Here is a 7,045-nt window from a genome sequence, read left to right as displayed (position 1 = left end):
TATCTATCTATCTATCTATCTATCGTGAGATATATATATATATATATATATATATATATATATATGTACACATATATATTTATTTAGACAGGTTAATATATATATATATATATATATATATGTGTGTGTGTGATAGTAATTACATATGATATAGACAGATGTTACACTGGTAGCATATATATATATATATATATATATATATATATATATACAGTATATGTGTGTGTGGGTGTGTGGGTGTGTATATAAATATATATATATATGTATATCATTATTATATGATAAATGTATTTTTTATATACACGGTAATGTGATGTAAGATATTAGGTAAATGATATTAATTTATAGGAAAAAAATAAAGAGAAAAAGATTACTAACAATAAATAAAAAATAGGGTTTTAAACTTTAAAGTTTAGAGCACACACACACACACACTTTAGAAGAAACTTTTACTGGTTCTTACTCTTACTTCTTGTAGAGACAAAAGCTTTTTAGATTTGTTTTTTTAATAATGATTAACCCCCTTTGAAAGTGAAAAAGACCAAGTTTGACGTCTAATTAAAAGGGGTTTGTTAGAATGGCAGGGAGTCATTCATCTTCAGCAGGAGCTGTTAATGGCCTGTGAGTTTAGTGAAAGGGAGAAGAGAGGGATGATGGGGAGCAGGGTGCTGGGGAGCAGGGTGCTGAGGAGCGGGGTGCTGAGGAGCGGGGCGCTGAGGAGCAGGCGCTGAGGAGCAGGGGCTGAGGAGCACTGGGGCGATGAGGAGCGGGGTGCTGAGGAGCAGGGTGCTGAGGAGCAGGGTGCTGAGGAGCAGGGTGCTGAGGAGCAGGGTGCTGAGGAGCGGGGCGCTGAGGAGCACTGGGGCGATGAGGAGCGGGGCGCTGAGGAGCAGGGGCTGAGGAGCACTGGGGCGATGAGGAGCGGGGCGCTGAGGAGCAGGGGCTGAGGAGCACTGGGGCGATGAGGAGCGGGGCGCTGAGGAGCGGGGTGCTGAGGAGCACTGGGGCAGGAGATGTGCAGTGGGTGCAGGTAGATAGAAGAGAGCGCGATGGAATCTTCTTTCTCAGGCAGAGAGGCATGGAGGTGCCAGTGAGTGAGAGGAGGGGAGGGAGTGTGTACAGTGATCAGCCATCATATCCTCCCAGCAAGCTGAGCCTGGGGAAGACGATCAGAGGTCTCTGGAAGAAGAGGCAGAACAAGCAGCTGGACACAACGAGGCGCACACACCGGACACTGCCCGCCAAGGTTTGCAGAAACTCTCTACTTCTCTGTGCTGTGCACTAGTATATATCACCATTATGCTGCTCTGTGTCCCTCACAGGTCTCACCATGACACCACTCAATAAAGCGCCCCCGCTGCTGCAGAACACTGTCCTGGCTCTGATCCACTGATTATGTAAGTCTGTCCTCTGTACCATTGAACATAATGTGTACAATATCTATTATCTGCCATTAATAGATTATTAGCGGCATGTTAGTATTGTAATTTTGTCTGACTGATCTGTCTATCTATCTATCTATCTATCTATCTATCTATCTATCTATCTAATATCTCTCTATCTATTAATCACTCTATCTATCTATTATATATCTATAGATCTATCTATCTATCTATCTATCTATCTATCTATCTATCTATCATCTCTCTATCTAATATCTTTTTGTCTATCTAATATCATTTTATCTATCTATCTATCTATCTATCTATCATCGATCTACAGACCTATCTAGCTATCTATTTATCTATCTATTATCTCTCTATCTAATATATTTTTATCTATCTATCTATCTATCTATCTATCTATCTAATATCTCTATCTATTAATCACTCTATCTATCTATCTATCTATCTATCTATCTATCTATAGATCTATCTATCTATCTATCTATCTATCTATCTATCTATCTATCTATCTATCTATCTATCTATCTATCTATTATCTCTCTATCTAATATCTTTTTGTCTATCTAATATCATTTTATCTATCTATCTATCTATCTATCTATCTATCTATCTATCATCGATCTACAGACCTATCTAGCTATCTATTTATCTATTATCTCTCTATCTAATATATTTTTATCAATCTATCTATCTATCTATCTATTATCTATCTAGCTAAAATTTTTATCTATCTATCTAATATCTTTTTATCTATCTATCTATCTATCTATCTATCTATCTATCTATCTATCTATCTATCTGTCATTCTATCTATCTGTCGGCCTAAAGTTCCTGTTGCCTTCAACAATACTAAAAACAAATGAACTGATAACATAACAAAAATAGCTAAATTATACTCATATAAAAAATAACAGCAATAGCAACAATAATGGTAATAGTAATAATAACGATGCCATTGCAATGTATTGTAAATACGAAATAAATATTAATATATATTATTGTACTTGTGACTCTTCTTCTCTGTGCTAAAACGTTTTAAAATGTAAAAAATGCATATTGTTTTTAATTGTAATTTGATTTCTTACATTTGGCTGTAGAATAGGCCCCTGGTGGGATCCTGTAGCTGATCTGCAGGAGTAGGAGGGGAGGCAGAAGAAACTTCTGTTCTAATACATCAATTAATAAAGGCAATTGGTGTTGAGGTTTGTGCCCCCGGGCTCCCTGTATGTGGGTGGGAGGAGAAGGGTCAGTCAGATCATTCGCTAATTCTTTATCCTTAAAATCCTGACAACAAGCCACTTAAAGTATAAAAGGCAGATTGAATGTCGGATTTCAACGGGAATCATATTAGATGGTGTTTAGAAAGAGTTAGGTGGCTAATCAGATAAGGGGACACAGGCACAGGCTGCAGGTTCATCTGTTCAAAGGTAAATCAAAGCCAATCAATGAAGAAATTATTCACCGTTAAATATTAGAACAAGCCTTTAACAGTATGGGAGATGCTGCTGCATGTAGCACGTGATCATTGCCAGGAGTCACTAAATGTCATGCGAATTGCACCATTGTCAGGCCTGATGGGGTCAGTCCGGCCAGCACTTCATGGGTTAATCGTATCTGATAAGTTTCAGAATGGCGATGAAAAGTTTGTCTGGACTGTATCTGTGAAGCTCTTCCACTGCATGTCACTAGAGCCCAGAGAAAGAGAAAGCTGCAGCCAGCTCACAGGTGCCAGCAATGATGGCTATGCCCAGCATTATATCACCCCTCCCCAGATAGCCAAGCTCTGGGCAAAGGGCAATATTCACCGCAGATAATACAGAATAAAAATACTATAATGCCAGTGTACAATATGCACCAGAAGAGCAATACACAGTCTACCCCAATTTATTAACGGTGTGATATTTATAGGCTGAACTGGATGGACAAATGTCTTTTTTCGGCCTTACTAACTATGTTACTATGTTATATTAGTTTATTCTTATGGATTATAATAAAATATCAGAGAAGCAAAGGTTGGGATAATAATAATATTATTATTTATTATATTAATATAATGTTAGTATAGCAATGGTGTAGTATATATAACATAGAATTGAAGAATAATATAATGTATCAGTAAAACACAGTGTGGAATCATATAGTAAAATATCAGTGTAGCATAACGTGCTATCAATGTGGAATAACATGAATAGAGTATAGAGTATAATGTAAAAATAACAGTTCATAAAATATAGTATGATTACAAGTAGCACAATGTAATATATGATATCAGTGTAGTATTGTATATTGTAATATAATACATTAGTTTAGATTAGCTTAGAATAATATGTGGCTGTGGCACAGTGTGATGATATATGAATATATATATATATATATATATATATATATATATATATATATATATATATATATATATATATATTTAATGCTACACTATGCAACAGTACTATATATATATATATATATATATATACATATATATATATATTTTAGTCATATATATTAAAAGTGTCATAGCATAGTGTAGTGTAAAATATAATAATAATCATGACAATAAATATAATAGCATAGTATAGTACAATATAAGCTGTTACTGTGACATAGTGCAGGATATTATATTACAGTATTAATGTAATATAGTGTAGAATATTACGTTGAAGATTATTATCACTATCGCATATATCAGTGTTGTAACATTATATATATTGGTATAAAACACAACCCTGCTCTATATTATAATACAGGATAGTAAGTGGTAGAGTGTGGTTTGGGTGAGGCTCCCAGTCACCCATCATTATTATAGGGGGTAAAGCAGAATAATGTGGGGCTGCAGATGGTCCCCATAGATGGGACAAGGAGGAGAGGGAGACAGGGAGCACTGAGGAGTCCCAGGCAGGCTGATCCCATTAGCTCTGTCCTTGGGTTGAATATTTATACGGTCTGCGGGGTGAACAGATGGACTATCAATTTAATTTCATCTTCAACACCATCAGAGATTGATTTTCTACTCGCTTTTAATTTTGCCATAATTAATTGTATCATTACAACTGTTTTCTATTGATCTCCCTATTTAAAGCTGAAATGCAAAGGGGATTTCACCAAATTCTAACAACACACTCAGATGGAAGAAGAGGAGGAGGAGGAGGAGAGGAGGGGGCTGCTAAGAAAGTTTACGTGGACACAACAATTAGGGTTTCTCCTGGTGTTTTCTTAGCACCACTTGGGAGTGGAGAGATAATATTTATTATAAATTTCAAGGATCCAGAGATTCCTACAGTGAGATTGCTCTGCCATGTCCTGACAAGCCAGCGAGCTGTGCTGATTCCAACTCTTATTACTGCTTCAATTTGTCAAGAGTTTTATTGCATATTGTCACTTTATAATTCTTTACATAAATGCATTAAAAATTAAAATATACTGTGGATTCATTTAATTCCATTGGTAATATTTATAAAACAGTCTTATCAATTTTGCGATTCGTTAAGGCAAGTGTGCGACATTACAAATGCTGCAGTGTAATATAAAGAAAAGCAAAAAGCTGAATTATTTCGACAGCTATGGAATATTTTTATGGTTACCTTCCTAAAATAATTCGAATTTAGCACACGTTATTTTTCAGGAAGGAATAATAAAAATATATAATTTTTTTTTTAAAAGTATTATGACTCTTTTTAAAAGTTCAGAAGTTCTGCATCTTACACTTTAAAAAAGTTTGTAAATGTCACATGCACCTTGTCCTCTTTGGTGTCCCAGTTGCAGGTTCCTACAGCCGCCCTTGGACATGAGCCTCCTTCCAAGTCAAGTTCAAAGATTCCATGGAGAAGGAGCTTTTGCCGGGTGGCCCTTGTGCTGGTGCCATACCTGGGTCTTCTGTGCTCTGAGCCATACACCTCCTGGTTAATGGCCCGTCTCACACAGCACCAGGCCAGCAGGTATGTCCAGCCTACTGCACCCTCCTCACAGTTGGGTGCCCTGGTCTCCCTGGCTGGATGGAGCAGTCATCCACAACTAAACGGTTTAGATAGAGAACTACAAAAGTCAAAGAAAAATACTGGAGGGAGATCTGATACAAGGGATGCAAGAGAAAAGAATCCAGGTAAAAAAAGAAAAAGCTATTTCAGGAGATAGAAAGACTCTTCCACTATCTAAAGTTCTCCCAAGTCCTGCTCAGTAGACTTGGAGCCTTCAAAAGTACCTTGTGAAAGTTATCATGGTTTTATTAATGCTTTTTCTCTCTTTTTCTAAGTTTATTCCAGAAATATGGAAGATTCATGAAAAATGAAGACGTTTCGATGGAAAAAAAAAAGGTTCAGTGAAAATATTCAACATATTTTCTGCAGCAAAAGGATCGCGACCACCCTGGCTGATGTTACTTAAAGAAGCCTTATTATTCAATTAGACATGGATCTTTTTTTTTTCTAACATCACCAAACAACTAACACTAAGCTTAATGCAACCCAAGATAAATCTCCAACCCTAAACCCCAATCTCCTGCACCACCGCAACCTATTGATTTAACGATGTGAGAAGCTCTGTCAGGTTCACAGATGGATTCTAAAGAAAAATGAACTATTTGCGCATTGATTCTTCATTAAAGTTTCATTCATGCATTGGGTAAATTGGTTTGGAAAGTCTATTTGTGCTGTAACATTATTTTCAGTCCTGCAGCTTCCAGGCAAAATTTCCTATTTTGCACAATATGTAAATGCGGAGAATAATAATAATAATAATAATAATAATAATAATAATTATTATTATTATTATTATTATTATTTTTCACTACATTTTATTCATGTTAATATAATTGGCATAGAATCATTGATGACATGATAAATTGATAGCTAGACAAATATACCTTCTGTAAGCTGTTGTACAAAACAACTTATTAATAATAATAATAATAATAATTTTTATTTATATAGCGCCAACATATTCCGCAGCGCTTTACAAATTATAGATTTGTGAGCATTTAGTAATATGACATTTTAATCACCCATCAATGACAGTTTGCATGGTATTAAATTGTCACATTTCTACCTGACAGCACCATATCAACGAATAAACTGCTGCTTTATTTTGTATTAAACATGTGCATATCTTCTTGGGAGTAAATGGAACTTGATAATAATGGGTTAAAAAGGACATTGAGAAACAAATGCTAATCCAATTTAACCATCTTCCTGGGAGAGGCAGAGAGCAAAAAAAAAAAAAAATGTCTTGCTGATGTGTTTATCCCCTAATCAGTTCATTAGCTATAAACAACATGACATTAGAAGTTGATATTAATTTTTATTCAGCCAGTTGATGTTTAATCGGTCATGGGAGAATGGATAAAAGGGAGGAAGATCCTCCTGGTGCAAACCAGTTAGAAGTTTATAAAGTGTCATCTCTGACCAGGAGACAGGTCAAACAAACCAGGAGAGGGGGAGGGGTAATGAGTGACCATAAGACACAGGAAAAGGGTGAAGGACTTAAATATGGGAGTGGGACTTTGGAGAAGATACTATTGTTCACCTGGGAAAGGCAATCCCTCATTATTAAGGTGCATGGGTAAGGAAATGTCCTAATTAGCAGACAGAGGTGTGGTGGGGTTTTTATGGCAGTGACAATGCACATTAATTGCTGTAAGGTCTACCTGT

At 36.1% G+C, this 7,045-nt stretch overlaps 1 long non-coding RNA gene across 1 annotated transcript; it reads left to right on the top strand.

The window, feature by feature from the left end:
• Positions 1-1,124: 1,124 nt before the first annotated feature.
• LOC138667744 (uncharacterized) lies at positions 1,125-6,470 on the top strand. The gene is made up of 4 exons (XR_011318918.1): positions 1,125-1,246; positions 1,323-1,397; positions 5,160-5,338; positions 5,653-6,470. It is a non-coding gene; the product is annotated as an uncharacterized lncRNA (long non-coding RNA).
• Positions 6,471-7,045: the final 575 nt, after the last annotated feature.

This window comes from Ranitomeya imitator, chromosome 2, assembly GCF_032444005.1.
Source record: "Ranitomeya imitator isolate aRanImi1 chromosome 2, aRanImi1.pri, whole genome shotgun sequence".
NCBI lineage: Eukaryota > Metazoa > Chordata > Amphibia > Anura > Dendrobatidae > Ranitomeya > Ranitomeya imitator.
Note: the sequence above shows the minus strand (reverse complement) of the source record. Positions and strands in the feature narration are given on the sequence as shown.